This window comes from Arvicola amphibius, chromosome 3, assembly GCF_903992535.2.
Source record: "Arvicola amphibius chromosome 3, mArvAmp1.2, whole genome shotgun sequence".
Lineage (NCBI taxonomy): Eukaryota > Metazoa > Chordata > Mammalia > Rodentia > Cricetidae > Arvicola > Arvicola amphibius.
Genome location: NC_052049.1, coordinates 167455743 through 167477255, shown reverse-complemented (window position 1 = coordinate 167477255; position 21513 = coordinate 167455743). Strand labels below are relative to the sequence as shown.

Genomic DNA, 21513 nt, shown 5'->3' with positions numbered 1-21513 from the left:
GAATCTGTCTAAACCAGAAACAGAACGCACACAAGGGTGATGCCAGCACTTGGGATCCTGCTCCTTTCCTTTAATCCCAGCACTGGGGAGGTGGAGACAGGAGTGATGTGGCTGGGCGGAGAGAGGAATCTAAGGCAGGAGGAGATAGGAGCTCAGGGCAGTCTGAGGTTTGATGGAGACAGATACAGTCTGGAGATAAAGTCAGAGGACAGGATCGCCCCTTTGGTCTGAGCATTGGTAGAGGTAAGAACTCTCCAGTGGCTGGCCACTTTGCTTCTCTGATCTTCAGCATTAACCCCTATATCTGACTCTGGGTTTTTATTATTAAGACCAATTACAAATTTGTGTTGCAAAACACCACATTACACAATTAGCAAATGTGGCACATGGAAAACTCCACAAAGTACCCATCTCTTTAACAGCATGTAAAATGCAAAGAGAAGAGCTGGAGGGATGGCAAAAAGATTAAGAGTGGATACTGCTCTTGTAAAGTACCTCAGTTTGGTCCCTAAGGCCCTCATTGGATGCTCACAACTGCCTGTAACTCCTCTTTAGGGGAATTTGATTCCCTCTTCTGGACTCTCTGGGCTCTTGCATCCACATGCACATTCTCACAACCAGACACATACATCTACACATACTTTTCAAATAATTAAAATAAATCATAACATGCAAGGAATGAAAAAGATTTAAGAGACTAGCCAAATGCTGGGGCTGGGAATTTGGTTCCATGTGAGAGTGCTTGCTCAGCAAGCACAAGGCCCTAGGTTCAATACCCAGCACTGATAAGTCAGCACATAACTAAAAATTTTTTAATGTAGAGAAAGAGATAGCCAAATGCATTGTGAGGACTTTGCTTGGGTCCTGTATTTTAAAATAACTCATAAGACATTCATGGAAAATTTGAATGCTATGTCATATACCTTAATAATTTTATAATATTCTTTTAAAATAGGTCTTATTATTTTAATTATTAATTAAACTAGGTCTTATGGTCATAATGAAATATTTACAGGTCAAATAATACTCTAATTGTGATTTTCTTCCAAATAACCCAGGAAAGCAAAGAGGAATGTAAAGATGGAAAAAATCAGCCACGGAACGGTAATTGTTAATCTGAGTAGGGGGTGCACAATGTTTCTTGTTCTTTCTACGTAAGAATTTTTTTATTTTATATATTTGCAAGAAAAATATTTGATATTTATTATTACTACTTCTGGATTTTTTTCATCATAAAATTGTTCAGATGCCCTCTTGATGAGAAAATGTTTACTGCTCTCTCTCTACCTCAATGGAACTGTGTTCAAGACTTTTCCTCTGTTATCATAACAAATTACTCATTTTTTTCTCAAATTTCTCCATTTCTTGACCATAATCAAAAACTGTATGTTCTTTCTTGTCCAGACACCTTCCAAAGAGTCTGGGGCCCAGTAATTTGTGGGAAGTTGACAATTCACCGAGCTACCCATGACAGAGGAATTGTATTGAACCAAATTTCCAGGCATGAATTGGGTCCTTTTCTGGAATGGGAGTTTTATCTACTTTCCCTTTTATCAGACAGATTCTCAGGTAGCCCAGGCTGGCCTCCAAGCTCTAGGGACCGTGGCCAGTCTTGAACTCCTTCCTGTTTCTCTGCCTACGACCCAGGATTACAGGCCTGTGCCTCCAGGCCCAGGAACTGTGTCCATCACATTCCACTGAGACCAGGTGGAAGTGAGAGGTGAATGCCCTGCAGGAGTCCTAAGGTGGAAGCTGGGAGGGAGGTGTTGAAGTCCTTTTGTGAGTCACAGTGTACTTTCTGTCCTTACTATCAAGAACTGTTCTGTGACCTTTGCCACCTCTCTGTGTCTTGCTCTGCCTTCCTCACAGGACTGCTCTGACTAGAGAAGAGACATTCAGTGTGGAAGGCCTTTTCAAATGGGAAGGTATAAAGTTGGGTATGTAATGGTTTGTATTCTTTTTTTCCCCATATTTTAGCTACTGGAAAGACTAACCTGGTGAAATGGTTCAGGAAATAAAGCCTGTTTGGGAAAATTTTACATACATTTTTCTTTTAAAAATAAAAAATACTTCTTGTAATCAAGCTTACACATAGCTACAGAATGTGAAACTATATACATGCTGTTCTCTTGCACCATCTATACATAAATGTATAATGGATGTATTCACATGCACACATAAGACACTTACTGGCGCCATGCTAAGAGCTGTTGACAGTAATAAAGGGACAAGCCATGTACCCAGAGCCTGTCCTCACAGCTGTCCTGTTCTTGGCTCTTTCTACATCTGACTCTTCATCTCTACCTGCATGTCACTCACACTGCGCATTCTCCTGACTGACCGACTTGTTTTTGTTATCTATATTCTTCTATAACGATTGACTTTCCAATTCAGAATTGAACGTCCATTATTTTTGTCATTGACCTGCGATACTCATGTAGGCCAAGTTGGTTTCAAACTAGCAATATAGCAAAGGATGACTTTGAACTTCTGATTCTCTTGCCTCCTCTACCTCTGTAGAGCTGGAATTACAGGCTTGTGTCAACTCTATCAGTTTATGTGATTTTATGTGGTGGTAGGCACTATACAAACTGAGCTATGTCCCTAGTCCAGCCATCCATTTATTTCCCCGTTTTAGCAAAGGCAAACCTTGTTTATTATTTTAGCTAGGGTCAAAGGTTCAGGCATCAAGACTGCAAATGTTTCAGAACAGTCCCATTAAGCTGTGCATTTGTTTTATGTAGTTTTGTTTATTTTAGCAATTTTTAAATTTTATTTAACAATACGTTTAAAAAAATAAATACAAACTCTTTTTTCAAAACTCACACAGCTTGGGCTGAGCGAAAAAGAACGTGCAGGTGCGAGCCACCGCGAGGAGTGTAGACGGTAGTCTGGCTCACATAAACGCCCAGAAGGGCAAGACAGTTAACGAAGAGGACAGTAAAAAGGGCAATAAAAACAATGATGGCCATCATAAAACGCATACTTTTAGCATGAAACTCCTTCGCCAAACAGTACGAATCGCCGACTCCGTTATACAAAGCAGTGCACAGCGGCGGCTGCTGCCGCCACCACGGCTCTCCGGGCGCCCCTCAGGGTCCCCCTTTCGCAGTGGGACCAGGCGCGGCCAGGTGGGCGGGGCCGCCAGGTAGGCGGGCCCGGTGGGCGGGGCCGAGGCGCTGGCGGGTGGCTGGGTGGCTGGGCGGCTGGGCGGGGCGCACTCAGGCCTGGGCTCCTCACGCGCGGCGAAAGCGGCCCAGACCCCGCGCTGCGGGAAGCCGGGGTGGTGTGTGGCGCGTCGCTCGAGAGGCGAGGCAGCCGCGGGAGGAGGAGCGGCGGGCACTGAGGTAGGTGCACGGACGCGGGGCGGTAGGCCAGCTCTCCGTCTGCGCCCCCGGCCCGCGGCGGGCTGGCGAGGCCGAGGGGCGGCGCGCGGAGGCCGGGGCGGGCGGGGCCGGGGGCGGGGACTGGCCTGGCCGCAGGGGCCGCGCGCGGTGCGGGGACTCCGGGTGGAGCGCAGGCTCGCCGGAGGACTCCCGGGGCCGGCGGCAAAGGAGAGCGCTGGCCGGAGTGTCCCGTCGAGAAGGCCGGGGGACAGGGTGACCGGCGCCTCCCACCTCGCGGGACGCCCGGCCCGGGAACTCGTTAACAGGAAAGCTTGGCAAGGCAGCAAATGCCAAGGTTCTGGAAGAACTGAGAGTCACGTCGTTCGGCGCTGAGGCTTTATTTTCCTTCCCCGCCCCCTGTCCGACCTCGGCCAGACTTGGCCAAAGAAGGATGTGTCACTCGTTCGGGGCTGCGGGCGGGATCTCAGCCACTCGGGGAACAGGGGCACCTGAAACAAAGGTAGAGGGCGGCCGAGTGGCTGAGCTGCGAGGGCCTCGGCGGCTCCCACGGTCCCGCCTCGGAGGGGCGTTCTCCTTGGGGACCCGCTCGATGGAAACCAGCTGGCCGGGCTTGGAGTTGATGATGCCTCGGAACTGTGTAGTGCTCACATTATTTCCATTCCTCCCACTCTGATAAAGCCTAAAGAAATGTTATCCGTCTCGGTGCTCTCCAAATGAGGAGGGATGGTGGGGGAGACAGATTACAGTTTGTAAATTATAAGGCATTTTTTTTTTGTAGAAATTAGTTTGCAAACACAGAATAAATACGTTAACGCGCTAGCAAAGGGAATGCTTTGTAGTGCCTTTCAAAATCTAAGAAGAGTTCCTCCTCGGATCTTCATTTATGTACAAAACGTCCCCCGCCTCTTTGGTGCCAGGCATTTTTCTTTGTTCTTCTTTAGTGTCTGGCCTCAGTTTCTTGTAAACAGAGCATCAAGCCCAGGGACCCTAAAAATTGCCATACTAGGTCAGAGCATGGGCGTCCAGCTAAGCAGGCAGCAGACTCGTGTTGTAGTAAAACACAGAGCTTTTTCCTTGGCACCGTAAAAATTTTCTCAATTTCCTTCACTGGTCTCCATTACTGAAAGCTTTTTATTTTTAATAAAAAAAAATCTACAGATGGCTTCTGATTTGCACTCGATTTATTCACGTTTATTGCATTCAAAAGGCTCTCTGGTCATTTCTGACAGACTTATGTCATGAAATACTGGGGGAGAGGGGACTTGATCTTTTATGCAATCTGGAAGCTCAGATCAGGAATACAAAGTTTTGGTGCGTTTTGTTTGTTTGTTTTAATAGAAAGCCTTTGGAGAAGTCTTTACCAGGACCAATGTTGTTATTGGATTCGGTGATAGTTTTATACACTGAAGAGTAAACAGTTACTGCTTTATTTCTATGCATAAGATTTGCACATTGTAACTGTCACTATGCTTAGCATTCTACATAGTGAAGGGGCTGTCTGACTTTATCTTGGTCTGAATTCATCTGGCCGTGAGGTCCAGCTGAAACCAAGTATCCTGAGAGAAAGGAAGTTTTGCCTGAGCAGGAAGAGAATAAAGGGGTTGGGCAATTATGGAGTACAGGATATTTGAAGGTGATAAACTCAGCGACTCAGTTCTGATCAGGATAGTTCCGAGTGATCTGGCCTCTGTCAGCTTTCAACAAGTAACTCAAGCTTTTCATCTCTGACATTCTTCTTGACAGTCCTTCTAGTCACCACCCCCACCCCCACAACAAAAGTAACAACAACAAAACCCCTCCAGAGCAAGGAGTAGGATTGACTTTTGAGCATTGCCTATCAGGGTTTCTCATCCATGATGACATTTTACATCAGATAATACTTTGTTATGGAGGGCTAGCCTGTGCAATAGAGGATGGTTAGCTATGTTCCTGACTTAGAATCCTAGCTACTAGTATAGTACTACACACATACTTAATGACAATCTGAAGCACTTCTGGACCAGTGGTTCTCAACCTTCCCAATGCTGCGTCAGTTTAATACGGTTGTGGTGACCCCATAAAATTATTTCATTGCTACTTCATAACTGTAATTTTGCAACTGTTGTGAATCGTAATATCTGTGTTTTCTGGTGTTCTTAGGTAACCCCTCTGAAAGGGTCATTCGGCCCCCAAGTTGAGAACCACTGTTCTAGATATTGCTAGGTATCCCGCAGAAAGGGCCACATTATCCATAGTTGAAAACTACTATTGTAAACTGACTGCTACCTTAATCCCATGATGCATTACCCTTGTTTGCTGATGTGTTGACTTTGTCTGCTTTCCTAACCTTAAGGCAAGAGAAGTTGCTCATTTTATATGTGGCAGCCTACTTTGCCAACTGGATGGCAGGTTAGGTCTAGGAAGATAAAGATAAAAGCAACTGGTATGATATCTGCATTTCTGGTTTGTGTAGTCTAAAGAGGTAACTGGTGTAAACGTGTGATTATACAGTTATCTCATTACAGCTGTGTTAAATTCTGAAAGGCGAAGTACAGGTTTCCCTGAGTACCTAAAATGTTCATCTTGACCTAGTCTGGAAACTGAGGAATGTTTCTTTGGGGGAAGTAACATTTGCGATGGACTCGGAGCATGAACACGGACTTGCTAAGTAAAGCTTGGGGGACAGTATTCTACACAGAAGGAAGAACTGTGAGTCCTAAAAGAATAGTTTTTTTCTTGGGAACCCAGAAGCTAGTGTGGCTGGAACTTGAAGAGTTAGGGGCAGAATGATATGAAACGAGTAGGAAGTAGGTGGAAGCTCTCTGTTACTGATTGATCTCCGTCTAGCTGACCTCTAGACTCATGCAGGGACTGAAACCAACAGTGCTGGGCCCTTCTCCAGGTGCATTATATCACAGTATCTTCTGTTCAGCCACTTCTTCCTCTGTGCCTCTGGATAGATGACAGTGGTAATAGTTTGTTTACCATTCTGAACTTTTTTTGATAGGCATCCTGTTTACACAAATAGTAACCCACTGTGCTCTGTTATTTTAATAGTCCCTTGGGAATTTATCCATTTTGGTGTATATGTTCTTTATTTTTGAATGATTACATAGTATTTCTTTGTACTACATTATAGATAATTTAGCCAGACTCCTATTGATGAGCATGTAAATGTTTTCAATTTATTATAAAGAGCACTTTAAATATGCCAGTTCATATGTGTATGAGTATACTTGTGGGGTAAATTGATAGAAATAAGATTACTGGACCAAATATGTTTGTGAAAGATCATCATATGTAAAAAATGATTTGAACAAGGTAGCTAAAACATTAAAAGATGATAGCTGGGACTGGGATTATAGCAATAGAACTAGAAAGAGATAACATGTATGTATGAAATGTATTTAAGAGTCATGGCTGGTAGGATTTAGAACAACAGTTCTCAACCTGTAAGTCAAGCCCCCCTGGGGTCACAACAGATATCCTGCATAGCAGATATTTACATTACTATTAATAATAGTAGCAAAATGGAATAATTTTGTGATTGGGAGTCACCACAACATGAGGAACTATATTTAGAGGGTTACAGCATTAGGACGTTGAGAACCACTTGTTTAGAAGATAATGGCACAAATGTTAAGGGTTAAAAAAGAACCATCCTACAATGAATTCCAGAGCACTAGCTTGCCCAAAACTGTGAATAGTGGAGTTGTTACCTGAAATAGAGGTCATCAAGAGAATAGTTTTGAGATAGACATAAGTCATCGTTCTCATTGGGATGCTAAACTTTCATTTAAACATGTCATGTAAGCACTTGACAGTTCAGAACACATGGGGGAGAAAGCATAGAACTGGAGACATACACTTTTAGGTTTAAGTTGAAGTGTATGGGTGAAATTAGTCATTGTAGAGGTTTCAAACCAACAGGACAGCATCGAATCTTGCCCACAGATGTTTTACTTTGTACATGAGGTGGTTTCATCATTAATTTTGCATTAGTTGCCAATATGTTTAAATCAAGATTTTTGAAGAGAGAGAAAATGAATGACACGTTAAGTTCTTTCTTGTAAAGCAACAGTGATCAGAGGTTAAGTCCCAACTGGCCCCAGTCAGCCACACCCTAAAACTTATGCCTGCGCTGCTTTGCCTCTGCTTCTGTATTTTGCAGATGAGTGTGTGTGCACATGTGGAAGTCAAAAGATAACTTTCAGGAGTTGGATATCCTTGTTGATGTAGGATTGTTGTTTTTCCTGTGCTGCCACCTCCGGGCTTGGTGGCCCATGAGCTTTCTGGTGGTTTTCTCTGTCTCCATCTCCCATCTGACTGTAGGAGTGCTGGTACTGAAGATGCATGTAGATGTTCCACACAGTTCTGAGGATCAAACTCAGGCTTGAGTACAAGTGCTTTACCAGCTGAACCAACGTGCTAACCTAATGCTGTGTGATTTTGAATGTATGTATAATCCCTGATCAAGGGAGAGTGTGATTTTCTTCTTGGAGTTACATTGGAAACACTGAATAATTTTTTTAAAAAAATACTAATGCTGGGGTTGAGGAGATAACTGCACAAGTATGAGGACCTGAATTGGAATCTCCAGTGTCTGTGTCAAAATCTATGCATGACAGTACAGTCCTCAGTAACTCCAGTGCTGTGACAGAGACAGGAGGGTCACTGGAGTTTGCTGGCCACTAGCATGGTTCCAGGTTTAGTGAGAGACCCTGTTGATCTTTTCTGGCTTCTCTGTATAAGCAGGGCACACACACCAGCATGCATATGTGCACATGTACCACATATACACCCATGAACACATTTTTAAACACACACATACACACTTTAAAAAAAGAACTACTGCTGAGGTTCATCTAAGCAATTTGTTTGTATTTATTTGGTCTGAATTGCAGTGTTGGGTTTGCTTGTTTTGTGTGCTTGTGTTGTGTGGTGGTAGTGGCAGTATTTTGGTTTTGTAGTCGGTGTCTAGCTAGGTAGCTCTGGATGGCCAGGTATTTGCTGTTGAAGTACTAGATGGCTTCTAAGTAACATTGCTCTTTCTGTTCAGTCTCTTTAGTGCTGGCAGCCTTGTCTAAATGCTCCTCAGATGATTCCACTGACTAGTGGAAAGAGAGCCACTGACCCAAGATTAGCAACAGAAGAGGGCTCAGAATTTTGGTGTTTTGTTGCTGCTGTTGTTGTTGTTTTAGAATAAGATAATGAGAAGTAAATAGAAAGATACCATAAGGTGGCACCTTGCTTGATGTTAGGTATGTGACAACTGAATACATACTATGGAGTTGCTGATTAAATTAAGCAGAAAAAGTCGGTTTGCACATAGGCAAGCGCACTGTACTTAAATGAGATTTTTAAAAGTAAACTATACTTGCAGCTGGAGAGATGACTCAAGACCCAAATGCCAGTTCACAGTTATCTGACTCTAATTCCAAGGGGTCCAATGCCCTCTTCTGGCTTCCATAGGTACCAGCACACACATGTTTACATGTACATTCAGGCAAAATACCCATACACATATAACAATAAATGAATAAAATATTTTAAAATAGTAACCCGTATTTGATCTTTGCTTTATATGTTTTCTTTAAAAGTTTAATATCCAATCAGTGGTGTACACATCTGTAATTCCAGCACTTGGGAGGCCTGCCTGGTCTATGAAGCAAATCCAGGACAACCAGAGTTGTTATACAGGGAAACCTTGTCTCAAAAAAAAAAAAAAAACTAACTGTAGTTTAGGGTATGCCATAAAGGCAAAAAAAGATAGTGCTTCCCCCCCCCCCCCCAAAAAAGTAGTTAAGTGCACTGAAAATAATCTGTTGAACTTCGGAAGATGGACATCTTTGTCCTCAGCAAGAGCCTTTCTGGAATGGAAAAGGTAGAAACCAGATTGAAATAAGTACACCGTAAGAAAATAGTGAATGTTCAAAATCATCTGTGTCTCTGTGCAGTGTGGATTGAACCCAGGGCTTTGCACATGCTCAGTGCTCTACCTCTGTGCTTTATTACCAGCCTAGATCGATAAAGATTTCAAAAAGTTTATCTGAGAAGGTGTGGTAAGGGAGGGGCTGGTATCTGTGGCTGTATAGCAGATACTCAGTATGTTGAGTACCCAAACACTTCTGACTTCTCAGAGAAGTAGCTAGACAGTCCCTGATCACTTGTCTCCCATTGTAGAGGGGGTTTTCTTTGCATTTGTTTTGAAGACTGCTTTTCACTGATGAGGTATTTTTCTAGGACCTGAAGACTCCTGAAGGACTTGTTTTAGATGTTAGCTATTTGGCTGTAAGTCTTTTGCTTATCTAGAAAGGCAACAGTTTCTAAAGGCCAGTAGTGATCTGGGCTCCAGTAACCCTGACATCATCCTTCCATTCAAGTGATGAACAAAAACCAGATTGTTTGCATATTAAAAATGGAGTATTTGGCTGTGCTAGGAAATGTGTGTTTATCAGATTCCCAGGAGCAGTTTTGCAGTATTTTTTTCCAGTTAACTTGATATTAGAACTTGATTTTTCCAGTTACATACATGTAAATTGTTTCATTCTTTGAAATCATTATCATTGGTGGGGTGGCTGTAAATTGGAAGTGCATGCCCTAGTTGAGATCAGAGAGAAAGAGAACCGAACACACTTTGGTATCAAAAAGACTTGTGAAAACTGAACATGATGGTGCATGCTTTTGATCCCAGCACTTGGAAGAGGGAGGCATTTTGATCTTTGTGATTTCAAGGCCTACCTTGGTCTACACCAGTTCCAAGCCAGCCAGGGTGGAAGAGTGAGACTCTGTCAAGAAAGAAAGAATGGGAGGTGGGAGAGAATGTATAAATGTTGTACTGTGAGTATTCAGAGTCACTGTTTAAGACCCAGTAATGCCACTTTTGGGTGTATATCCAAAGGATGCTCAGTCGTGCCACAAGGACATGTGCTCAGCTATGTTCATAGCAGCATTGGTTGTCATAGCCAGAACCTGGAAATAACCTAAATGCCCTCGACCGAAGAATGGATAAGAAAAATGTACATTTACACAAGGGAGTACTACGCAGCAGAAAAAATAACAACAACTTGAATTTTGCAGGAAAATGGATGGAGCTAGAAAACATCATTTTGAGTGAGGTAACCCAGACACAGAAAGACAATTATCACATGTACTCATTCATAAGTTGTTTTTAAACATAAAGCAAACTAGCCTACAAATCACAATCCCAGCGAACTTAGACAATAATGAGGACACTAAGAGAGACATGTAGATCTAATCTACATGGGAAGTAGAAAAAGACAAGATCTGAGTAAATTGGGAGCATGGGGACCTTGGGAGAGGGTTGAAGGGGAAGGGAGAGGCAGGAAGGGGAGCAGAGAAAATGTAGAGCTCAAAAAAAATCAATAAGAAAAAAAGACTGGTTGTCATGCAAATGGATATACCCTTTCTGTTTCTTCTTCACTGGTGACCTTAGCCTGGCGCAGGAGGTTTTAAAGGTCAGTTTTAATTCAGGGTGTCTAAGAGTTGCAGTCTTCACAAAAATATAACAAGCAAACAAAAGGCACAGAAAGCATAGAAAGTGGGAGATGCCATGATTATTAGTGAAAAATGGTGTTTATTCATTGAAAGCATAAACTTTATTACTGTACTCTTTTGCACATAGAAATAATATCTTGTAGGGATGAGACCCACAGCTATCACTGATATATCAGATGAATAGTATATATGTGGGGGGTTGTGTGTATACCATATAGTATATATAAATACTATATATGTATAAATATATATATAGGATGGCAACATATATATAAAGCAAACATAGCTTCAATATGATTTGTACCAGAATCTATTATTAGAAAATAATTTTATTTAGAAATTTATATGTACTTTTGCAGCAGTGAGAATTCTCACATAAAAACAGTGGTTAGGTACCATACCTGAAGGGTGAATAGCCATTGCTGATGCAGTTCTCCTGTGGTGTGTGGAGAGCACAGTTGACTGGATGAGCTGAGTCCTTAGACTAAGTTCTCAGATGCAAGGCCTGAGTTCATAATTTTTTTAAATTGAGGTGAAATTAATTATTTTAACTGGTGGTTTTCAATAAATTCAGAATTTGCAAATACCACATCTAATTCTCAGATATTTTCATCACCCGCAAAAGAAACTCTGTATCCCACTAGGCAGTCATTTCCTTTCTTTTTAAATTCCTGGCAATAACCATTTTTGCTTTCTATCCTAAACATTTCATAGAAACCTTTTGTGTGTGTGTGTGCACGCACATGCATGTTCTTTCATTCAGTGTAATGTTTACAAGACTCGTTGCATGTCATAGTGTGTGTCAATACTTTCTTTCTCTCGTTGAATTATGAATTTGCCACACTTTGCTTTCATCAGTTGGTGGCATTTAGGTCGTTTGTACTTTCTGGATCTTCTAAACTATGCTGTTAAGAGGATTTGTTTACTGCCTGTTTTCAGTTCATTGGTATGTAAAGGTAGAATAGAATTGCTGGACTATATGGTAATTCTTTTGTTTAAGGTGTTTGTTTTGCGGTATTAAGGATTATTTTGAGGAGCTGGTGCATGCTAGGTAATAACTCTGTTTGAGTTAAATTGTCAGCCTTTGAGTTTTTTAAGGAACCACCAAACTGTTTGCCACACCAATATCTGAAAATTCCCTGAATCCTCTCTAATACTCATTAATTTCCGTGTTAGTTTCTTTGTTGTTGGCAGTGGTTAGTCCTATTGTCATTGTTTTAAATTGTACACATCTGCCCTACTGGATTCAAGTAGTATCTCAGTATGGCTTTGATTTGCAGTTACATAATGACTTGATGGTATAGAACATCTTTCATATATTTCTTGGTTATTTGGTATTTTCTTTTTAAAAATTTCTACTGAAGAAAAATTTCTTTTGCCCATTTTTAAATTGTGTTGCCTTTTGTTGTTGAATTATAAGAATTGATTATAGGGGCCTGGAGAGATAGCTCAGTGGTTAAAACACGGGGTGCAAGTACTCTAGTACTCATATAAGTTATAATTACAACCTTAGAGTGGAGACAGGATCCCCAGGACAAGCTGGTTATGAAGACTGACTACATTGATGATCCTGAGTTTGAGTAAGAGATCCTACCTAAAAACGATGAGGTGGGGAGCTGGAGAGATGGCTCAGTGGCTAAGAGTACTTACTGCTCTTGAAGAGGACCCAGGTTCAGTTCCGAGCATCTACATCATGGCTCACAGTCAACTGTAACTCTGGCCCTCTTTGCATGCATGCGCTGCATATAAACTCATTCAGACAGGCTCACATATACATAAATAAATTTATTTATACATAAATGAATAATTTAAAGAGAATAAATGAAAGATAAATTAAGAAAAATTCCCAGAAATAGCTTGAGGCCTTTGTGTGCACACAGACACCTGTGTAAATGTGCTCACACACACAAGTAAAATGAAGAAAAGGGACAAAAGAGTTGATTATACATTCTAGATATTAGACTTTATCACATATGTGATTTGAAAATCTCCAGTTTTGTGAGCTGCCCTTTCACTGTCTTGATAGTTGCCTTTGCGGAAAAAAACGTAGTTCTTTTCTGTTGTCATTGTCTTTATGCTCTTGTCACCATCGAGATCACATTAATTTACCCTATGGTTTTCTCCTAAGAGTATGTAATTTTAGTCTTTACATTTCAGTCTCCTAACCATTTTGGCTTATTTTTGTATATGAAGTCAGGCCCCTCTTCATTCTTTTGCAGATGAATATCCTGGTGTCTGGTACTGTTTGTGGGAAGAGGCTGTGTGATTTTATGCATGTCTCATTCTGGCTTCATAGTCATTAAACAGGGGCCTCAGATATAGGAAGTCGTTGGAGAGATAATATTATATATCTAGAATTGAACATATATACTTAAAAGGGATTTCTCAAATACTGTCCTTGTTCTCAAATTATGAGATGTAGTTGGACTTTCCTATGGACTGGCAGCTCACAAAAAATGACACCAAGACTTATTATTAATTATGGAAGCTCGGCCTATAGCTTAGGCTTGTCCCACTAGCTCATAACTTAAATAAGGTGTAACCCATTTATATTAGTCTACATTTTGCCTTGTGGCTTTTTAGCTCTTTTTCATCTTTCACCTCCTCTTTCCTCTCCATGTCCTCTGGTGTCTCTCTCACACCTAGATTCATCACCTCCCTCTCTCTCTCCCAAGAAGTCCCATCTAACCTCTTCCTGCCTAGCTATTGATCATTCGACTCTTTATTAAACCAGTCAGAAGGCACCTTGGCAAAAACACATCTTCACAGTACAAAAAGATTGTTCCACAACATTGGGACATCTATTTTAGGTGTAAAAGTCTAAGAAGTTTTCAGTCATAGCAGTAAAGTAAAAGGCCAGATTTCCATATTGAACCAAGAACCCTAATATTTTACTGTATTTTCTAGAAGCTGCTTCTTGATAAAATATCTGATGACTTCAGTCAATCAACAAATATTCACTTAGTAACTTGTATATTCCAGGTACTGTGTTTTTGTTTTTGTTTTGTTTTTTAGTATTGGAAATGCAGTACCTTGTGATACAAGGTGCTATATTCTCCAGAGTCTCTTGACTCTATCGAAATCTTTCTAACTTTTATCCCTTCCACAGTTATCCAATCAGTGACTCTTTTTTTCTTTTCTTACTAATTAGGCTTTGAATCTATATTAATTAGGACTCTTCTCCACTGATGTCCTCTTGCCAAAGTAGTTCAACACTAACGTTCACATTGCTAACCAGTGAATGAATCAGTTCTCTGTCTTCCTTCAACAGCATCTTACACTGTTAGTTTTTTTTGTTAATGCTTTCTTCACTAAACGTATAACACACTTCATCTTTACTTCCTCTTACCTTACTGAGGCTTTTTTCCACTTCAGCTTTCCCCCCTAGTTTCTCATTATCTTTCTAACCTCTGAAAAGTTGAAGGCTACAGAGCTTTATTTCAAAACTACATTTCTAATAACCTATCCCATCTCAGTAAAAAGTAGTTTCATTATTCTAGAAGCAAAAACCCTAAGTCACCTTTGATTCTCTTACATTTTATGTTCAATCTGTCATCTGTCTTGTTGAGTCTACCTTCAAAGTGTTGAGTCATTAGATTAAGTCACTTTCTACTATCTTCATTGTTTCTGCCTTGCGCAGACCAGTGATTCTCAACCTGTGGGTTGTGACACCTTGGGGTCACCTAAGACCATAGGAAAATATAGATATTTGTATTACTGGTGCAAGGAGCCGGCCCACTTGTTCTTCCTGGACACACAGCTACCTTAGTCCCAAAATAATCACACAGAATTTGTATTAATTAAATCACTGCTTGACCTATTAGTTCTAGCCTCCTATTTGCTAACTCTCACATCTTGATTTAACCTATTTCTATTAATCTTTATATCGCCATATAGCAGTGGCTTACGGGAAAAGATTCGGCATGTCAGATTCTGGCGGCTCCATGGTGTCTCTTCTACTCTGCCTTTCTTCCTCCCATCATTCAGTCTGTCTCCCCCACCTGCCTAAGTTCTGCCCTATCAACTAGGCCAAGGCAGTTTCTTTATTAACCAATAAAAGCAAGACAAAGACAGAAGGACCTCCTACACCATATTATGATTCATGACAGTAGCAAAATTACAGTTATGAAGTAGCAATGAAAATAATTTTATGGTTGGGGATCACCACATGACGAAGTGTTTTTATTTAAGAGTGGTAGCATTAAGAAGGTTGAGAACATTGCTTTGCACTATTCCAATACCCTCCTTTTCTTGATGTGTCCCTTCTCTTCTACAACCTGTTACTAACACAGGAATAAGAATTTTCAGTGCTCTGTGGAAAGTTAAATCCTCTCCTCCTAGGCTTTAGGCTAACCTTTAAGGACCACTAAGCCCCATCCCCTCCACCCCGATCACACATGCCTGTATTATTCTTACTTCATCTTCTGTTCTCCTTTGTGGTTGTGTTTGACTGAGTCACAAATAACACCCTTCTCCCAACATGCCTACCTCAGACCTTTGCAGTCACCCTAATAGAGCTTTCCCTCTCATTTCTGTGGGATCTTGTACAAGTCTTCTTCTCCTAGAAGTTCTTCTCTTCTTCTTCAGACTGCCTCTCAGCGTTCTAAGGGTTCTGATGGTTATTCTCTCTGCCCTACATCTGAGATGAGTGCCTGAGGTTATCCCTCTTCTTGTTTGTTTATTCTACTTTGGTTTGGGGTTTTGTTTTTCCGCCAATGACAGGGTCTCACTATGTAGCCCAGACTGGCCTGAAACTTAGTCACCTAAGTGCTAGGATTATACGTGTGTGAATTCTCCTTATTTATTTACCTATCTTTATTTATTTATTTACCCAACTGTCATTTAACTGGATTTAAAAAATTTAAAACTTCCTGTCTATGAGATCAAAACCTAAAACCAAGATTAGTGGCTATGCGTGGAATATGTCATTAAAACTGTAGATAGCGTAGCAGGGCACAGTTCTTTTTATTTGTAGTTCACAGGTGTATTCCCTATTTTACAGTTGTGGGGACTGAGGCCCTGAATGCCATTGAGAATAGTACTGATGTATTATTGCCATACTATGTCCTCCTATAAGCTCTGTGGCTCGGGGGTTAGCATTTTGTCTCCTCTGAACTTGGTACGTCTTAACAACCTTAGTGCTTTTCTGGCAGATCTGGTTGGAAACCCATGGTGAATACTCCTAAAGTAAATAGAGGCCCACACCACCTGGATGTGAGTATTAAAGGCAGGAGAGGGTCCGATGTAATAGGAAAATAATGTGTTGAGCAAGTTCAGAAACATCAACTGAGCCAGCATTTCTCCAAACCTGCGGGCTTCTATATGGGCCTTCTGGTGTGTTATAAGAGGTTGCAGTATTTTCTCTTGATTTATTATATTTAAAAATAATTCATTATTTATTTAATTTTTTATTTTTTAATACACTTCCTTTTTGTGTGTGAGAGTAGGTAGGTAGATTTAATTGTGTGCCTGTTGGGGTGGTGGTATGTGCACATACAGCGTCCAGTATATTATTGTTAATTCTGTAGTTACCCTCCCATGTGATAAAACACTGGTTGGATATGCTTTCAAAACATCCTATTTATGTACAGCATAAAAAATATTTATTTATTTGTATTCCATATACTCATTCTTTATTATAAAAATGGCAAACATTTTTTTCTGTTCTGTTGGACTTCTACCCCTTTGTGGTATTTTTAAGTTGTTAGTTTTGAGATCAGATTTGCTTGTAGCACAAATTCTAATTGGTCATAGTAATAAAAACCTGGAGTCAGATATTAGGGGGTGAAAAATGAAAATGTATCCTCTTACCCTAGCAGACAGTAATTGCCAGTAACTCATTAGGGAGGCTCCCCAGCCTTGTGATTTCCCTCCCACTTCCTCCCTCTTGATGGGCCCCATCTTGTACTGGTCTCTTGCGGGAAATTGCAATTGTGGTGAGTTCATGTCATGCCAAAAAACAATATTCTACAATACTCTACTCCTTACTCCAGGTCTTACAGTCTTTTTCCTCACTCTTACAGTGTTCCTTGAGCCTTGGAAGGACTGATACAAAGATTTCTCATTCAGCAATCACTAATGTTCAACACATTGACTAGTTGATCAATCTATATAATAACTGCCACCCATTGCAAAAAAGCTTTTCTGACCAAAACTGAAAATAGCATTAATCATTAGGCATAAACCTGTTTTAAAACCAGGTAGTTTGATAAATGCATGCCCATTTAGTAAAGTAGCAATAGTATCATCCCACTGGGTTCTGTGACATCCCTCAAGTTTATTGTACCAGCTATTGTTGATTCCTTCCTGTAGATTAGAGCAGGCTTCTAATCTAATCAGAAAGTGATTAGTGATCCCAATAACAGCCATGCCACTAGTACACTAATGGGTTTATCTTGTCAGCTAGATTGATAATGCAGCACAAAGGGTTTATTTAGTAAGACAGTTGATGACTTTCCTCCCATAACAATCTGCATGACACTTTCTATCACCATAAAAGCTAGCCAGGAGAGAAGAAGTTTCTAGCTCAGTTTCAGCTTCATTTTTCTATGTTCTGTGACCAAAGTGCAGTCTTACCATACTAGTAATGGAATCTTTCCATCTTGCTCCGGTAGCAATGAAAACTAGTAGCAATAGCCTGTATTGTTTTAGGCGCAAAACTTTTTAAAGTGACTTTTTAATTAGTTTTATGCTATTAACATTAAAAAGATACTGTTAAATTTCATTTTCATGCTGTGTACTGGCTACATGTTGGGGATAAACTAGAGTCTTTTTTATATACTTTTATATATTTTTCAGATTGAAGTCTTTAACTCATTTGGAATTTATTTTTATGGATAGTGTGAATTTTGTGAATTCCCCAAATATTTATTTGGTTGTGTATTTTGAATAACTTTATAGTAAATAGTGTATCAATTACCAGTTGCTAATTCCTCAAATATATGCATTGACTCTGATTAATAATAGACTCTGATTAGTCCCATTTATTATTGTTTCTTTGCCATTGATATTTACTTGGTTTTAATTCCATGCTAGCTTATATACACATATATTATATAATTAATGGTTTAAATTATTGTGCATGCTTGCTTATATATATAATACAACTCTTGTTTATTCTCAACTTTCTTGCTCTCTAATTATTGACTATATTCTCAGTCTTCATGCCTCTTCCAGAATTTTGGGATGGACTACATCATGTCTCCTCTGACTTTTCCTGAAGTTGAACTTTCTTCTCCTTTCTGCCTTCCAGTATGATCTTACTTACTATCATGTTTTCTCCAAATTGGATTCCATTGAATTTCAAAGTAAATTAAATATTTCTTGTTGGAATTACTGCTAGAGATGATAATTCAAATGTTTTCCTTGAATGGTTTTGTTTAATTTGGTGCTAACTACTCATTTTTCATTATATTTTATTTTATTAGAGACAGAGCCTCATGTAGTCTAGACTAGCCTTTAACTTGTGTAGTGGAAGATGACCTTGAACTTCTGGTCCTCCTGCCTCCAACCTCCTAACTTCTGGTATTACAGATGTGTGCCACCACACCAGGTTTTCAACTCTTTCATTGGACTGGACCACAGGGGCCTCATGCATGCTACATAGAGTGAATAGATTGTAGTGGTTTCTTGCTTCATCTGCTTCTGCTTCCCTGACCCATCACATTGCCTCCTGAATCCCGTCACCCCCTCACGGAGAAACTGCAGTAGTGCTGCAAATGCTTAATAAATACTTTATGAATAAATGGAAAGTATTTCTAAGTTTTTTTCTGTTCAGTAACTTTTGACACTGAATCTTCATCCTTGAATTTGTTTTCTCCAAATTGAATTTCATATTTTACTCTTCCATTAAGTTTCTTTAAATTGTATTTTCTTACCCTGACATTTGCATTTTTTCACATTTAAAGCCTTGTGCCTTTTCCATTTCCCTCCTGTCGACTTAATCTCACAGGTCACTTGTTTTTATTTTTTTAAATTAAGCTTTATGCTTGGCCTTATGGCATATTTTACATGGTGTTCTATTTCTGGATATGATTCTGCTTTTTCATGTGCCTTTAATTATGTCCTAGTCAGTTTTATTGTTGTACAAGCTCTTTGTTTTAATTATAATTACAAAGTTTGATAATATAGTGTGACATTCAAAGAGCATTTAACATTATTCATCCTCTTAAAAGTCATAAGTTTTACTCCATTGATTTGCTATGATTTTATTTTATATAGCTGTTTTGTGTCATAACTTTACTTCTTAAAGACTTTATTTCAGACATTGTGAAAAATTAGAGTTTAAAAAGTTTGATCTAAGTTCTATCCATTGAAGTACTCCATTCCTGTGCATGTTTCTCCTCCTTCCTTCTTCCTATTAAGAGACATCAAGAAACCTGGAACTATAACAGAGACTGATTCTCCATGTTCATTTAGACTTAACACAGTGGTGGTGAAGGAGGAAAGGGTTGTAAACATTAGAAAGCTTTAGGTTCAAGTCATAATTCTTAAATTTTCTCGATAATATGACCACGTATTGGACTTGGGGTTTTGGTTGTTTTGTTATTTTTATCTTGGCCTCAGTATCCTTGTCTATTAGGTAACACTGGCTTTTTTGTTGGCATAAGAATTTAATTAGATGTTACATTTCAATTCTCAACCCAGTCCTAATATATTTGAGAACATTCATGTACCACATAATGATATTTTGGCCAACAGTGGACCACCACATAACCAATGTGGTCCTAAAAGATTATACTGGAGCTAAAAAAAATCCCATTGCCTCATACACCATGGCTTTGGAAGAAAAAGAAGGAAAGAAAGCTATATGTGAAGAAAAAAGAACTTCTAAGGAAATTCACAGTGAGGGGTTTATTTAGACCTCAACATTATCCTTAAAAAGTCTGAAAATGGAACTGGAGAAATGAGTTGCAGCAGAAAACCCAAGTTTAGTTCCCAGAACCCACATTAGGTGGCTCATAACCCCAGCTCCAGGGGATTTGACACATCTGCCTTCTGTGGACACATAATCTACCAGAAAACACATGGACACACATTTTAAAATAAAAATAGAATCTCTCTCTCTTTTTTTTTTTTTTTGAGTTTGAAAACAGCCAGACATTAGTTGCACACACCTTTAATCCAAGCAGAGGCAGGCAGATCTCTGTGAGTTCAAGGCCAGCTTGGTCTACAGAGCGAGTTCCAGGACAGCCAGGGACACACAGAGAAACCATGTCTCAAAAAACCAAAATAATAATAAATAAAATAAGATAAAGTTTGAAAACATGGACGGCCCCCCAACACTGATAGATTTTTGTTACTAGGAGAATTCCTGAGGCACAGTCTACTTGCAAGCAAATCTGCTGTGGAAGGGGAAACTGCCACTCACGTTTGAATGCTTAGTCCCCATTGGTGGAACTGTTTGGGAAGGATTAGAAGGTATGGCCTTGTTGGAGCAAGTGTGGCACATGGGGGACTGGCTTTAATGTTGCAAAAGACTCATACCATTTTCAGTGTGCTTTCTACCTCCTGTTTCTGGATAGAGATGTGAGCTCTCAGCTGCTCTCCAGCCACTTGTCACCATGCCCTCACTCTACCTTCATAAACTCTACCTGTTGGAACCGTAAGCCCAACTAAACTCCTTGTTTTATAAGTTGCCTTGGGCATGGTGTCTTAACAGCAATAGAAACGTAACTCAGATAGGCAGATTCTAGAAGGAAGATCCAGAAGATGATGGCTTCATAAGTATTATTACCTCCGGACAACTTCTAATGGGACAAGATGCAGAAGTGAAAGACAGTGACATTAATAATTCTGGCCCTATGTAAGCCTCAATATTTAACAATGTAAAGATTATAAAGTTTTCTTTGGTTTCTTAGCACATAGTATACAAAAATGACTTCATTGTGAGATTTTCATACATGCATATAATGCAATTTGATCATATTTTTACTCCTCCATATTTTGTCTCCCTCACTTTCTCTCCTGTTTTATAATAGTTCTCTTTTACTTTTATACCATCTTTTTTTTTCTAGATTCCCTTTATAATAGACAGAAAGAACCTACCTTTCCAAGTCTAGCTTATTTTATTTGCCATTTCATTTCCATTCATTTTCCTTAAAAAGACATGATTTTGCTCATCTTTCTACCTGTATAAATGAATGCCTTGTTGTATCAATTGAGATGGTCATGTGCTTTTATATATTATTCTGTTTATGTGGTATTATATTCATTAATCTGTATATGTTGAACCTCTTTGTGTCTCTGGAATAAAACTAGTTTGATAATGATGAATGATCTTTTTAATGAGTTCTTGAATTTGATTTTTGAATATTGTATCTATGTTCATCAAGGAAAATTAAATAAAGCTTCCCTTTTTATTAGGGTAGAGGATTCATAGGATGAGTTTTGGATGGTCACCCCTGTGTTTTATGGAACAATTTGAAGCTCATTGATGGTCTTTGAAGATCTGGTAAAAATAAACAGTGAATCTGTCTAGACTTAAGCTAAGAAAATATTTTTATACAACTGTGCAGTGTGTCTGTATTTAAGTTGAGTCTCATTATGAAAGTCAAAAGTTCAAAAGGTAAATATGCTATAGAAGCTAAGGTTAATTTGTTTTTAATAATTTTTTGGTAGTTTTTTTAAATACAAATTTACTGTAGTCTAAGTATAGTCCTTATAAAGC

At 39.6% G+C, this 21513-nt stretch overlaps 1 protein-coding gene across 2 annotated transcripts in view; it reads left to right on the top strand.

Annotated features, from left to right (window-relative positions):
- The first annotated feature begins 3214 nt into the window (after positions 1-3214).
- The window catches only part of Ppp2r3a (protein phosphatase 2 regulatory subunit B''alpha), a 140092-nt gene continuing 121793 nt past the window's right edge, over positions 3215-21513 (top strand). Inside the window, exon 1 of one of the 2 annotated variants that reach the window (XM_038321845.1) lies at positions 3215-3347. The gene's annotated coding sequence lies outside the window, so the exon portion shown is untranslated. The remainder of the gene's footprint in view (positions 3348-21513) is intronic. The other variant, XM_038321847.1, reaches the window with a different exon arrangement.